At 32.3% G+C, this 16,743-nt stretch overlaps 1 long non-coding RNA gene across 2 annotated transcripts; it reads left to right on the plus strand.

The window, feature by feature from the left end:
• The first annotated feature begins 12,931 nt into the window (after positions 1-12,931).
• LOC136275798 (uncharacterized) lies at positions 12,932-16,536 on the plus strand. 2 transcript variants are annotated; one of them, XR_010714291.1, is made up of 3 exons: positions 12,932-13,014; positions 15,711-15,845; positions 16,355-16,536. It is a non-coding gene; the product is annotated as an uncharacterized lncRNA (long non-coding RNA). The 2 variants fall into 2 exon arrangements; XR_010714292.1 differs by lacking the exon at positions 12,932-13,014 and adding an exon at positions 14,020-14,152.
• Positions 16,537-16,743: the final 207 nt, after the last annotated feature.

A 16,743-nucleotide genomic window follows, 5' to 3' on the forward strand; every position in this document is an offset into this window, starting at 1 on the left:
TTAAACAAAGTTCAGTTCCAAAGCCTTTCTACAGGACTGCGTTTGATTACATAAAAAATTGAAACTGTAATAAGACTATGAATTTTAAGTAGAGGTTACATCTTCAACCTTCTCCATTGGCCGGTGTAAAGAAGAATAATGACCCCAATAGAATAATGACCTGGGGTCATTTTTCGACGTAGTGAGTAATGACCCCCAGCTGTAGAATAATGTATAATAAATGTTAAACATAAAAAGAAATGACCCCCGTAAAAAATGACTCCTGTTGTAATAAAAAATGGATATGAGTGCGGTCTTGAAAAAAGGGTGGTTATAGCATTTTTACACATTTTGAGATTATTACAAAATTGAATAAATCACATTTCACATACCAAGTGATATTAATCTGAGCGATATAGACTGAACCTTTGAGGTCGATATCACTTGTCTGTGTCTTCGGTCGATATCACTTGACATGGGTCTTTATAGTCACATGTTTATTGCACATTGATGTCCATAATAGTCATTTAATCACCAAATTAGACAATTATATTTGAAATAATTAGTAAATGTAGCACATCAGCTAAACTCAGAAGACCATATTTCCTAAGCTCTTTGGATAATCATCCAAGGCAGACGATCATGACGACCATGCCAGGCCAGTTTGAGGTAAATACTCATTGCCCAAAGACAGAATGTCAAGTAATTTTTTACTTTCAATGAGAATTACAAAAATAATTGTTTTTTATAAGTAAGTTACGCACTAATGAGTCTTAATAGTATGTACAGTACAGAGCACTTGTAACTTGATCAATGCTATAACAACAGCTGACTCATACGTCCTGTATAGAGTACATAGATAAATTAAAGAATATTTATTAATTAAAAATACATATATGATTAAATGCCAGTTTCACTTATATAGCTGATATATGGTCCTCGACTATCTTTTTATCGTACTAGAAAAAGTCTTCTATGAATAGTGTCATATAGCTTTAAAGAAAGAGGTGATATAAGGAAGCAAACATTTAAACTGTATCTAATTTGGTATACATAATAAGATATTCTGGTAGAGTACCAGTATCGGTAAGGTCTTCAGTACTCGTTTATTATTCATTTTTATCATGATACATGTTGGGAAGTTTTTTACGATCATAAGTTATAATTAAATTTTGTGTTATATTATTTTCTCGTTAAGATCAGCGCAAAATGTAAAATTGCTAAATCTTACGAATATGAACAAAGGATGTATTCTTATTTCTTGGAATCTAAATCGCTTGCATTTACAATATTAGAATTAAGAAATGTAATCGTCGTCATTCTTTTCCGGTTCCGGTTCATTATTTACGGTTCGTTATGGTTGATGTCATTATGTTAAATGTCATTAAAATTCAAGTCATGATGACAGGATGAGCCTGTGTTGTCCATCCAATCTAATCATTACTGGAATGTCCGGCAATGTTAGGGGTGACTAATTAGCAGAGCTACGTTTGATTGCCTGTAAACATCTAATATATAAAATATCAATTTAAATTTGTTCTAGTTCGTGAAAATTAATCAAACTGAACCATAATTGGTGAAGGCTGAAGGATGATGATTTCAACAAACGAAGTCCATTCAATGTAAATCAAATAGATGCAAAAAATTGCAATGAATTTTTTCTTAATTTTTACCTTTGTACTTTTCCGTTAAATAATCAAAATTGTTGCTAGAGGATGCAATGAAAAAATCTTTGAAGTTTAAGTAAAACAATAGTATTCATTTCATAATGTACCATTCCGTGTAAATCAATCTAAATTGTGACAGGGAGTTGCATTAAAAGAGGTCTCTGAATTTAAAGTAAAACGAAAACGTGTTTTCAGTATAAAATATTCATTCATTTCATAATATAAAATTCCATGCAAATCAATAAAAATTGGTGTAGGGAATTGCAATAAAACAGTTCTCTGAATCTGAGGAAAACACAGTATTTTTCTGTATAAAATATTTATTTATAATATACCACTCTATGTTGATCAATCAAAATTAATGCAAGAAATTGCAATAAAAAACCCTAAACTTTAAGTAACACGAAAATGTGTTTTCTTTATAAAAAAATAATTTTAATTGTACCAGTCCGTGTAAATCAATCAAAATGATCACATACGATGTCCAAAAAGACTGTAATGAAAAAATTCTCTAAATGATAAAAAAAATCTTTCCCGTATGTTGGAAGACTGTATGCGGTTTGGATACAAAAGATTTCTAGACATTGACTATTTTACACCGGTCAGCAGAGAATGCTCACTCCTCGTACTAGGCACCTGATCCTACCTCTATATTTTTAGAGGTCCGTGTTGCTCTTCTTCGAATTCGTTTTATGGATTTTTGAGATGGTTGACAGCTTGTTATTGTCATTTTTTCATATTGACCATTTAACATGTTTTCTTTAGATTTTGTGATTAACTACATAATTATGAAATCTCGATATTAAAGCAATTAATAGCAGTGTTGCAGTTTAATACAGCGTAGACTTTACAGTTTGAACGTTTAAGTCAATTTTATACGTAAAAAATACCACTGGCAACTAATGAATAAGTATTTGCTAAAAAATTAAATACATGTATAAGATAGAAAATCTTCAAAAATGTACCAATTACGATACATTTTCACATGATATAATATTTCAATTACAAACTAGGACATTTTTATATTTAAAACTTCTTCCTCTTTTCCAAATGGAATTTGTACATAACAAATAACAGCATAACATAATAATAGAAGGTCTATCAACTTCAAATTCATGCTAGGCCTAGAAGTTTTAAAATTTGTTCTCTGTGAATATGGGAAAAATAATTCGAGTTTCCATATCAGGGGTTAGACATAAGCTAAAAATAGCAATCCACAGTTTGCCCGCAAAAACTGAATATAGTACTACCTTCTAGTCAGTATATTTTGGTTTCAAACTTCAGGAATTTACACTATATGGATTTTCTGAACCTTTTGAATTAATATATATAAACCCTCAAACAAATGAACCGACAAACTTTGGAACTTTTGGATAACTGGACATTCAGGATAAAATCGTCAGACTATTACAATATTTACTGAGAGAGAGAGAGAGAGAGAGAGAGAGAGAGAGAGAGAGAGAGAGAGAGAGAGAGAGAGAGAGCACGTTCATTTTCTCTGTATGAGTTACAAAAAGTATAAAATTAAATGGTATTTCTAAAACTTCAAGAAGCAAACTGTTTGTAGGTTTTCGAAAAATAAATTTACATTTTGAACTTTTGATGAAGGTTTCCTCTGATCAAGCATGATTATAACTTCAAAGAAAAAAGTACCTTTTATTAAATTGACGCATAAACACATGTATGCCTCAGAGTTTTCATCATATCAATTGTTTCTATAATGCAATCAATATTAGCGATTCCGTTGTGAACCCAAACTATGATTAATGTTAGTTCCCCGGGCTACTTTGACTACTAAAAAACTGTCGAATGTTGATGAAAAACGTATTACCTTGTGATACGTGGTTGAAAATGGTGAAGATTCCAAGATTTATGCTGTTGGTCCTATGTTTAAGTGTTTATGCATTTGCCTTCCTCAGCAATACCAAATTTGTTAACAAAGGTTTCGTGAACTACGACATAAACAACCATGTCTTTAAGGAATTTCAGATGTTTGGAGGACGCGAGATGGCGAATTGTTCTCAAGAGTGTATCTTAGAAAATAATCGTACCCGGTTCGATCTATGCAACGTCGATTCGTCTTACAAATGACAGTCCAAATCCTAAGCCTTCTCTGGACATTTCTGCTCCTTGTCGGCACTTTATGAAGGTATTTTTCTTCGTTAGAGCACGATTTATTTTATAAACTAAGTATTGCAGTCATAATTTATTTGTTTGAGAACCTGAATTAAGTAGTAAATATACTTTGAAAACCTCTCAACTGTTCAGCAATATAAGTACATGTAGTCAAATTTTAGTTACTGGTCTATCGTATATCTTATCTGAATCTAAATTTAACTTTGCAAACAAATACTCAAAATACTATACATTTCAGCTTTCACACGACTTGTACACTTGTGATGGGTTTTCTACAACTGATGAATACATCGGAGACAATTATCAAATATCGGCGACAACCAGCTTAACTTCCGGTGTGACAGTTCAGACAACGACATCCGGGTCATATTCAGGTAATGTACACTGTATTAAGCTGTAGTATTAAGGTCTTTGGGAACATGATTTTTCATGTACGATATCTTTGTTTCAAATGATTGTTTCATAATGGTTAGAGTCAAGTCAAATACAAATAATTTTGTGCAGATCTCCCGTCCTCTTCCATGAACTAACTTGCGCCGTGACGTTTAATGTAGCTAATCTAGATCTCGGATTTTAATTTTATGACATGGATGAATGAATTTAGAATTTTTTTTTTATGGCGAATGTGTGCCCACCTTATCTTTAATTGACATATAAAAGGTCAACAATTCTAAAATCTATATAGTCGATACTTTTTCTTTTGAATATTAATAGTTCGTCAAAATTAACACGTCATATTTTCTCGGCACGAAATTCATCAATGTTTCAACTCACCACTATAATTACGTTTACAGTATAAAGATGTAAAATCGTATGTTTGTAGGTTGCTCTCACTGCCACTGTGTCTCGAGCTATACATCAGCGAGTGGAGTTTATCAAATAACAAGTCCAGTAACAAACAACCCCATCCTAGTGGAATGTATAATGAAGGATGGATACGGATATACGGTAAGAATGACCTTACTGCCAAGCAAAATGCAGTTCTCATTGAGACCGGTTGAAAGAAAAACAATGACTCCATCGGAGAAAGAGCGGGTCATCATTTTTCGACGTACGATAATGACCCCCAAGTTGTAGAATAATTGGACTATTTTTAAGAATAAAAACGACACAGGGACCTTTTTTCGACATGTTAAACTTTATGAGAAAGGACCACCGGAAGAAATATGACCACTGCCTAAACAGAAATAGATATGAGTTACCCATATCAAATATATTAGACTTTTAAATGACTTGAATTTTTAAAAATGAGCATTAACATGTTGTTCACTTTACAGATTTGATACTTTATGTATACAAATTTTTTATTTGCAATTTTATGTAAAAGTAAATAGAGTGCATCTGTGATCACAGTGTAGGAGCGGATCGAAATATAGTTTGTTACAATACATAGAGTTCTCAAAGAGACTGGCTGGTCAACAAATTGACATTAAAGGGGCATGGTCTAGGTTTTGGTTAAATTCAGTTTTACTGTTTTTATTATTTACAATGCTTTAGAAATGTATTTCTAATGATCATGTTAATTTGAAAGTCAGACGTAAAGTCATGAGCAAGATACAAGGCTCACAATTCTTTGTCATGTAAACATGGCTCGTGCCCAAGCTGTATTTGTTTACGTAGATTAAATATACCAGTAAAAAATCTTTTTTCAAGCTGATTTGTCTATTTTTAATCATTTTAGTGTAAATAAAGAGTTCCTTACGTTTAACACAATGTCATTCATTTTATATCTAAAACTGGAATTTTCACTTCAACATTTAAAATGTAAACAAACGTTATATTTACATAGCAAAGAACTGTAAGCTCTGTAACTCGCTTATAACTCAACGGATGATACTCAAAGTTTGGTTGCCTATTAAAAATGCCTTACCGAAGCATTGTAAACATTAAAAACGGACAAATAATTTCTGACCAAATTTGTAACCATGCCCCTTTAATATCTGTCGTTAACATTAACATAAATATTTTTGTCCATATACTAATATCTAGTAAAGACCAAAATCCAAAGTTTAAGCTTTCAAATAAATCAGTTTCCTATACCTTGACACAGAGCTCTTCTTTTTAGGAGATTTAAATAAAAGATAAGAAATGACTATGACCATCGATCCCTCTTATTATCCTCGACACACGAATATTTTAGTTAATTTTAATGCATTTGTTTTGTAAACGTAAGAAATTGTTTTTATTGCGAACAAGGTTTTATTCTTAAACTTCAGATTTGATAGATATAATACAAGTAATTATTCTGAATAATGGAGTAACCTTTTTATAATTTTGGCTTTATTAATAATTCTGGGTACTGCAATTGCATAGCCAGTGGTTATTTGCAGGGGATAATTATACACGCCAATGCAAGTATGATTCATGACCAAATATAGGGTCTACTCTTTGATTGCCAATAAACAGAATATAATTTCGTTATATAGTGACTCGTATATCGAAATAATTTTAATGTGTTTTCACTGATAATGATGAGATACATGTAGGTCGCTAAGGTGAGAACTATACTTCAGTACAATATATCAGTATCTTGCTATAACAAAAAGGATTCTGATTTTCTATAATATACTCCTCCTTTTACTTTAAGTTTAACTGAAAATGAACTATAATTTAAAGCCACTTTCTGTTAACTGCGATAAAAATGACAATATTGTAGAGATGATTTTATTTATAACAAGAAGTGAGACTGAAAAACTTAAATATATAAGGGGATCATTATTTAACAGGGGTCACTTTTCTTCACGTAGAGTATGCTCATTTTTATGAAAATTGCACTTATTCTTCGTGGGGAAAGGGTCATTTTAAACGTCCAATAATAACCAAGGGTCAGCGATAGGATTGTTTGATCAATCAATCCATAAATCAAGCAATCAAATTGTTGATCAATCAATATGAATCAAATACATTAGCAATAGGATTATTGAATTCAATATCGATGACTATTTTCTTTTGTGTGGCATTGTCATATGATAGCATTGGGTATATGTGCATGCTCACATTTTATTTCATAACTTAATATACATGTATAATGGTCGCTAAACAATCCGCCATTTCTATGAAGGTAATTCTCTAACGACATGACGGATCCGTGGACTTCAACCGGACGTATGCCGAGTACCAGGACGGGTTTGGGTCTCCATTCACAGAAGTGTGGCTAGGTAAATATAAAATGATAAACCAGGTGGTTAGGGCACTACCAAAGCTGAACTGTAACACATGAAAACAATTTCTGAAAAATAGATGCTTTCTCAAAAATAAAAAGAAAGATAATTACAGGGTCAAGTTTGTCATAATTACTACATGAATTATGTAGATACTAGTATGTTGCACGCATGCGCACATGTGCACTCAGACGGACACCTCCACCTCTTTCTCATTCTAATTTACACGTTTTCTTTTGATTTTGATTACAGGAAATGATTATTTTAATTATCTGACCTCCTCTTGGAGTTCCCCTCTGTACATTGAGTTGAAGTACAATGACGCAAGCTTCCAGTATGTGAATTATTTTGACGTCATCATATTCAGTGCTTCCAGCCAGTACAAACTCAGTCATGTCTTCTCGGTGACTGGAAACGCAAGTACGATTTTTTTTTTATTGTTGTAGTAATTTTTTTTTTATAAATTAGTATTCTTTCATTTGAAAAGGCATAAAAAAACACATTTATATTTTTCAAATATATTCCATCATTACGTTTGGGTGGGATTCGGTTTAAACAAGTGTATTCATGCATATACTAGATGTTACTGTTGTTTGGAGTTACTGTTACAGCGAGCATATTCGATGACGGAGTTGTATAGTAACAATGTAATATTTATTGACAACTCTAATCCACTCTCGTCTAAATGATTTTTCATACACATTATACTTTAATTTAATTTCAAAATAGGTTAAATAAATTTTAGGTGACATGTTACGTTATTATGAGAGCCATCCTTTCGGAGCCCACGACCTTGACCCCAGTGGCTGCAGATGTCCTATGCTGCAGTACGGCGGGTGTTGGGGCGCTTGTTGTTTAAGCCCATGCGGTCTTACAATGCCTTTTAACAACCCCACCTATCCATTTGGATGGAACTGTACCGCCGAAACAACCGTTAAACTAACGAGTGTGAAAATGATGACTACAAGGTGAATACAATGCAAAGAATTTTGCCGCACTCTTCGTGTTATCTGCACCAAAGTGGGACTTGGGGAGTTTCATTATGATAAAGAAACTATTGAGAAAGCTTGTATCTATCATTTACAAAATATGATCTGCCGGTGTAATTTTTTTGTTTGTGAAATTGTCTAAACAGTATTTGTAAATTTTACTGCAGTTTACAGAAAGTAACAGAAATTAATGTCAGATTCAAATAAATTTAAAGTGAATGAAGGGGTATATCTTAAAAGATAGATACTGACGTATAGTATCGGGGTATGGTTGTCATCTTAACGAGTTACATTTACATGTATCTCATTTTTACGAACAATAGCACATTAAAATTATTTCGAGATAAAAGACACTATAAAACAAAATTCTGTTTATTGGCGATGAAAGAGTAGACTCGATATTGTTCATTAATTATACCTGCATTGATGATTTCCCCCTACTAAAAACTACTGGGTATGCAAATACATCACCCAGAATTAATGATGAAACCAAAATTATAAAAAGTTCACTCCATTGTTAGGCATTATAACCATGCTGAAGTAAGCAGCCAGTAACAGCAGTCATTAAGCCAGTAGAAACTAACGGCCAATAAGGAAAATCATCAAAGTACAAAGAGAGCAAGAGAGCGAGAATTTGAATGCATTAATTTAAAAGGAAGCAAAAAGTAGAGTTTTTGTAATAAGAATTACTCTCAAAGCGTTTATCGTTAGGCAGTTTAAAACCAAAGTTCCGTGTTGCAATGTAACATGTACATGTATCGTGCAAGGTGCTCGCACGATAAAAAAAAAACTCTCGCTGATCGATGTCCAGAATTCAAGGATTCATTGATTATTTGATTTTTAAACAGATTATGTTTAGATTCAGGCAATAAAAGAGAAAGAAACGTTTTTTGTAGAAAAACTACTAGTTTATTTGCAAAGTTTTAGGAAAATTGACCATCTGGTTCTTTTTAGGGACCATCTCAAAATAGAGTTACATTTACTACAGGAATATATAGGAAACTGTCATTTTCCGCACTTCAAAGCAGATTAAAAAATACTACAATAGTTTTTTTTTCTCAAATTGTTTTATATGATTAGTAATATCATTTCTTACATTATGTGTAAAGACTACTGAACTCTGACGTCTGGTTTTTAGTGGGGATCATCTCAAAATATAAAAATACACCAAATTGTGCTATATATTTAGAGCATTACGAATGAAGATTGGTTCAATGGATTCATTCAAAAGATACTGACAGTCTTGTCGAGGATAACATCATTCGGTGTACAAAATTTCTACGGCGTATAATTTTGACTTTTTCTTTGATGTTTAACTTATTTCTTACAATGTACTCCTACGTACAAAGCTTCATTTTTTGGGAGTTGATTTTAATCAACTCTCCTATGCAGTCACTCTGGCAAACCGAAAGTGAAACAGTGTTTGGACCTAAGCACAAATCATCACCGCTGACAAGTCTTAGTTCTTGAATATAATAGAAAAATTCGTTGTTATGTATGCTGAAGCATTGTTTTCCAAGGAAACTTATCTATAAACACTTTGAAAATAGTAAGATTTTATATAATACGAACAATTTAGATATTTATGTAGGCTTATGTATTCCTACGCCAGAGTTTAATATAGTCTCGTTCAACCAAAAACTCGGCTGTCTCCGTAAATCTCCGACAAACAGAGAGGCTCTCTTGCTTGTCGGAGATTAACGGAGACAGCTGAGCGTCTGGTTGAACGAGACTGGAGTTCAATATCAATAGTGCTTGGATCCATACAATTATTAGAATTGTTTCGATTACTAATACATAGTTTGAAATCTATCTTTAAATAATACACAACATGATTCATATGGGGCTCTAAATTCTTGTCTGAAAAGTCTAATTAAAATTCATTGTATGAAACTAATAACCACGCAAGATAAGTTGATTTTAAAATAAATGATAATCGATAAAATCAACTCCCGTCAGTACTTCAGTACTTTGATTCATAATTAATTTTATTATAATCATATTTATTTTGTCATAAAAGCGCAATTGCAACGCTCCCTTACCGCACAACGGGAAAATCGTTTGAAAAATAAAAATTTCCTCTAAAAATCTAAATATTTTTACATGTAATATGTTTATTGTGTTCAATTCCATAAATGATATCGAAAATAAAATAATAAGAAGTAAAAATTTATGATTATATATACTACAGTTCGCAAAAACATGCGCAACGAAAACTAAGGTCGGCCTCCTTAAGTGTCTTATAGATAGAGTTCTGTTAAAATAATAGTAAATTAACAATTGAAATTATAGTGTTATGTATATGTAATGATACCGGATATTTTAGGTTCAGCTCGAACGGTTCTTTTTTTCGTTTCTTTGTTTATGTCACGTGACACAAGGGTATAAATAAGACGGTGAATCAGTTGTCGGCTGCTTACTTGAAGATAAGCAGAACAGAGAAGACGATTGTGAAATTGAATGAAAGGTATTTTGTTAATACAGAGCTCGTCCGTTCGTAACTGTACTGAGTATTTTTGGCAGGCCATAGAGAGGTTGTCCTCTTGGTATTTTGCGTTAGGTAGTACAGTCGTTTTGGCTTGCCACAGAAGGCTATCGTCAGAGAGTCTAGCCATTGAATTGTCTTAGTGGCTGATCATACTGTCGTCCAGGCCGTTGTGCCCACTGTCCGTCATGAATAAGGTTGCCTACAGTGTGCACAGTGGTTGAAGGGCTACCACATATAGTGTCCGTCCTGAATAAGGCAGCCTATAGTATATGCGGTAATCTGAGAACGGTCAGTCATTTTAGCTGAGTGGTTGACCTCAGTGGATTGTCATGGTGGGTGTGTACTGTTCGACCTGAACACGGCAGCACAAGTACATCACACAGAGTGTCAATTATATATTTATTATACCCTTGTCGTGTTTGTAAATATACTAGATTCCCTGAACTTATTTGTTGATTACTAACCTAAGTATGGTTAGGCTATACCAATCATTTTTGACAATCAATAGAAAATCATTATATTTTAAAACTCCTTAGTGTACACATAAAACCTGTGAATAACCAGGCACTAATACTCCCCCTGGCAGTATAAGTAGCTCGATACGTTACACATATATATTACTACAGGTATGAGTGATTGATTCGGATAAATTTTGATCATGTCTGTTGTAAATTTCTAAAGTACATTAAGGTATATGTGGCGTATTTTTAATAAAGAAGAATAATAAAATCTGGTTATTTGCTTCCTTACTTCATTTAAAGATAGGGCTTTCACATAAATTACGCTGCCCAAGTCAATCGCATAACAAAGATACAAGAAATAAAAAAAAAATCTATTTTATTTTGTTACGTGCCGGTAAAACATACAAAATATTTGAATAACCCCGCCATAAAAGGGTCACGTAACACACATCTTGGTCCATAAACAACAATGGCGTCGACAAGAAAGAGGGGTAGACAGTTTGACAGATTGACAGATTTGGCAAGGAAAGAAATGAGACGGACTGACAAGGATAGGAACAAAGGGAAGATTGTCATCGGATACCATGTAGATTAATAGAATAGGAATTAAAGCAGTTTCTTTACTGTATAAGTTAAAAACCACAAGTGGATTTTCATTTAGAGGAATTTTTGAATAAAGAATAAACACCGTCAGTACATACATCCCTTAGCGAGATAGTGTTTACCTGTTTACCGTGTCGACGATGCTAAAATCTTGTTTCATTTTTATTACACATAATTAATGATTCCAATTTGTAAACAAACTGTTCTTCCCTCGTGTTTTTAATGCTGGGTTTTCCCACACTTATGCACAGTGACGTTATAAATGGCGGATCACATTAATATTCATCAGACGTGTAGCAAAGTTTAGAGACAAATAAATAAAGACAGAACACGTTTTATGGGTCCAGAGTTTGCAAAATGTCTAATTATAAGAAGTATGAGATATATTTTTACTCAAACTCATGTAAAATGTTTACTCCAAGTACGCCACATAATGAGTGTCAAGTGACCTTGAACAAAGTTTCTGGATGAAAGGTCAGGGTTTTATGAGACCTGTTTGAAAAATCTTTATCTAACTATAATAATATTGTACTTTTTTCCTAATGATTCGGTCTAGCTCATACATTACTAATAAGAAAGCTTTTAAGTAAAGGATGTACAGTGACCTTCGATCAAGATAGTTTTTAAATGTCATGGTCATATCACAGACCACTGTGTAAAGTTTTAATAAATTCATAGTCAAAATTTAAAACTTTAAAAGTTACGTGGAAAGCTTTTTATTATGTCCATTTTCAAAGTGGTCGGATGCTTTTTAAGAGGGACACCATTTAAATGATGTCAGGTACATTTAGTTTTTGCTTTGGTTTTGCTTTATGGGCAACAATCACCTGAAGTGTATTGTGTAAAGAGTCAATGTTATAGCATAGAACTGTATACACTGTAGTCTGGACCATGTTTTCTCTCTCGTGGCAAAAGACTAGGTCATTGCTTCATACACACAATACTTGTGGTTTATTAGTGTGAAGTGATCATGAGAAGTTCAAGATCCCAATGATGTATAGTTGTGAAACACAAAGGACAGAACATCTAATAAATCAAAAAGATCTAACTTTTTTTGATCGGTCAACCTCTTTCCAGCAATAAAATATTCTCATTAATATGGCATTTACTGTTTTGCAGTTGCCGGTAAATTCTTCCAACATATATTTCGCACAAATTTTGAAACATTAATATGTTGTCAAAAGTGTTAAAAAGAAAAACAACCTGTTTTTCCGTGACTTTATTATAATAGCTGGATTGTAATTGCTGTCTTTTTCAACCAGGAGCTTATACATGCCATACATTTAATAATTTTTAAGCAAAAGTAAATAATATCATGGCTATTATCATTTAAAATCCCCTTTCGGCACGAAGCTGCAACGGAAGACCTTTTTGTTGCTTTGCAAAAAGCTCAGTTCTAGTTAAATAAAACCTGTTACATAATGTTGAATAGTTAGAAACCAAAGATCAATTCTTAGCAACAGGACAAAACTGCTTGCCAAGACTTATCGTATTTTATCTAGATGAACGATTTCTAGGAATAAAAAGATGGTAAGGTTTTCTCTAAGTCAAGATTTATAGCAAAAGGATGCCTTGAACTTCTTCGAAATCGTTTGTAGAGATTACATAATTAATTACCAGTTAACTGTAACCTGAAATTAGTGTACATGTAAATTTTACCGAACTTGCTTTTAAATAATTACGTGTTTTTGCTTTTTCATCCTGTAAAAAAGGTTCGTACTTTCGATATTTGAGCACAGATGTTTTCGTCTTTTTTAAATATGTATTATAAATATTCTATTATTCATAATTAATCTTACAGTGATAAAATGATTAAATAGAAAATATTTAAACGCTTTTACTTTACTTTCGTTTTTGGAAAATAAATGTTAATATTGCAATGCTTGTTTTATTATAAACAATACTCATATTTCCTAAAACCAAAAAAATGGGTAAAAAAACCCCAAGAGAATAGCCCCTTAGTTTGATTCTCAAATTTAATCCATATAAACATGCAATAGATATAACCCAGGTAATAAAATATTTGCTTTATCACATGGACAATACTTTATCAAATGATATTGATGACATATATCATGATAGCTCTTAGCTTCTACGCTCCAGTTTGATCTTTTTTGTGCATTATAAACTTCTACATACCAAATAAATTTGAAGGTGGGGCTGACATAAAATTTCAAAAAATAGAAAGAATAAATATGCAGATAGTCAGGCTGTAAAATTTAATCACACGAGTTATCCAGAAGTTACCAACCAAGAGCCTTGGCTGTGTTTTTCTACAACTGAATTGAACACCCCCCACCCCCCCCCCCCCCCAAAAAAAAATGCTGCATAAGTCTTTCCTTACACCTCCAATATTATCATTGTACGCAACATATTGGTTATAGCGAACCATTAGATGTTTTAAAGATCTGTTACACAGGTACAGACAACATTTATACTTTTTGCTACGACGATACTGTAAATAAAAGATTGTTTTAAAAAATACAACTGGTGAGACATATCTATTTAAAAATGCACTCTTTATCTCTACAATAATGAAGTACATGCTTGCTTCGTAGAGAAACCATTATAAAGTTCCAATAAAGATTAAACACGTTACATAGCTATGTGGGATTATTGTCTAGTTATACTTTGCTTGTCAGGATTAACAGAGCCTCGATATGAAAAGGTAAATAAGGATCGAATTTTCTCTCGAGTTAGGTTCATTACTGTTTCTTAAGAAAAAGTAACGTTTTTAAGTCTTGAATAAAATCTACGACTTCTTCTTTATCCTGGTGCCCGATGTGCAAAATTCGTGCTAAAATTAAAGAAATAGCAATACTGACTTAATGACGATTGGTAGGTTTTACAAGGAGCATCTTTGTTGGTGTTTGGTGTACTAATCAAAATTTCTTTGGTTATTATTGTTCAAGTTTGTATTTTTGGTTATAGCTGGTTTTATCTGGATATAGAGAAACACAGTGGCTAATAGGGTTACTTTGACTGAAGTGTTAGTCAGTTTACTTGGAAGGTCTACGATAAATGCATGTTATTACTTTTCTTGTGTCCTCACAGATATGGGAATTGGTCCCTTTAGCATAAACCTTTAAAATGAACTTGAAACTTTTATCAACATTAACACTTCGTTATTGTGAGGAAACGGATGCCTTGAACTTCTTCGAAATCGTTTGTAGAGATTACATAATTAATTACCAGTTAACTGTAACCTGAAATTAGTGTACATGTAAATTTTACCGAACTTGCTTTTAAATAATTACGTGTTTTTGCTTTTTCATCCTGTAAAAAAGGTTCGTACTTTCGATATTTGAGCACAGATGTTTTCGTCTTTTTTAAATATGTATTATAAATATTCTATTATTCATAATTAATCTTACCGTGATAAAATGATTAAATAGAAAATAAACACTTCGTTATTGTGAGGGTCATAAAGAATATCCAAAGTGTGTAGTAAACTACATCCTATTCTCGCAATGAAATGATGGCCGAAAATCTAATTTAAATGGGAATGGTAATATTTCTTCTTGTTTTGTGGTGAAGAAAATGTCCTGTTGTATAATGTATAAATTAACATGTGGCAGTTAATACAAAAATAAACTTTTATTTACATTTCACATGCAGCCGATTTAAAATACATGTATTACAAATATATAAATCCTATTTCCAATTTGATTCTAAAAACACTCACAATCACGCTTAAAATATTTGAATCATAATAATTTAAATGATCAAAGATTATGTTGGAAAATATTTCATGTGTTTTTGATTCTGTAATACTGATTCTAACACAATATTCTTTTTTGCTTTCTACTTTATGCGTCTGCAAAGCAAAAATGAAAATTTTTAAATCAAAGAGCTTAATATCTAATTAAAAGGGATATGTGCTACTGGGAACATATATAGCTAGGAAAAGTCTTACTTTGTAGATATGGTACGAGTATACCGGTGTTTAAATGTATTTTTTGGCGAGACTAATGCATAATGTACATTTTTTACCCCCAACAAAAAGAAGTGTTATGTCTGCTGTATGTCCGTCTTACTTACCTGACCTTAATTCCACTTTATCTCCAAAAAAAACTCTCGAAACATGACTGCACGATGTGCAAATTTTCAAAGCTAAATGTCACCAAGGGACATTGTAAAAAAACATTGATTTTTGAAGACCTTTTCAAATAACTGATATCTCTACTTTTTATCAACATTTTTGTCTTCTTTTTTAAAAAATAAAGAATAAGAATAAAAATGATGCAAAAAGTTCCCAAGGGGTCGAGTATCCATTAACGGATGAAGTAGAAAAATGTCTACAAAAAGTAAAGACGCAAACAAATGCCGCAAGTGAACAAGCAGAACGCGTCCAACAAAAAGTAAGTAAAGAGTGAAAAGGGAGAAAAGAATTGTGAGATAAGGGTAGTAAACAGTTTGATGTAAAACAACAATCATTGGAAAACCGTAGGAACCTGCTTTAAGAGGTACAAATACAGAAAGAAAGTTTAGAGGGAGGAATCTCTGTAAAAAAAGGGAGAGAGATATTTATTTGTGTGTTGTATATAAACAATATATACCTGACTGGTATATTACAGTGTCTAAATTGTTATCTTGGGTACTTTCATTGAAAAAGAATAGCTTCAATTACGCTTAAAAACGAGAAAAAAAACCCCACTAAACATATGAGAAATATTGTTTAACGAATAAAAAGCATTCCAATTCTTATATACGTCTACCTGCATGAATGCCAAGTACAAAGATGAATCAATCAAATATATAATTATAATAGCTCTTTTTTTTTTAAATAATGCTTTCTTTTTCTCCTTCTTACTGCAGACGCATTTACAATATGTTTAGAATACTTAAAACATTATTCTTATTCCTGCAGGGTGAAGAGCTATTCCTGAAAAATCAACAAATATCAGAGACACCGACCTGCAATAAAGGTACAAATAGTTGTAACCATTGTTGTCGTTGTCGGCATCACAAGTGCTGTGTCGTTTCGTAACTAGACAGTGACGAATATCATCACTAATATCTAAAATGACATCAAAGCATATAAATGTAACTCGATTTCCGTAAAAAAATCTTAACTGTGTATATGGAATGTCTCTTTGTTATGTATATAGCATTGGTTGTTTTGAAATGAATAAATAAGTACTAAACTTTGATTTACTTATCATTAATTCATTGTTCTAGTCCAAGTATATGGTCTATATGCAATGATTGGTATCTTTACCAGCATCTTCAACCCTAAACAAAGTCTACGTTTTGACA

Source organism: Magallana gigas, chromosome 5 (assembly GCF_963853765.1).
Source record: "Magallana gigas chromosome 5, xbMagGiga1.1, whole genome shotgun sequence".
In the NCBI taxonomy this organism is placed as follows: Eukaryota; Metazoa; Mollusca; class Bivalvia; order Ostreida; family Ostreidae; genus Magallana; species Magallana gigas.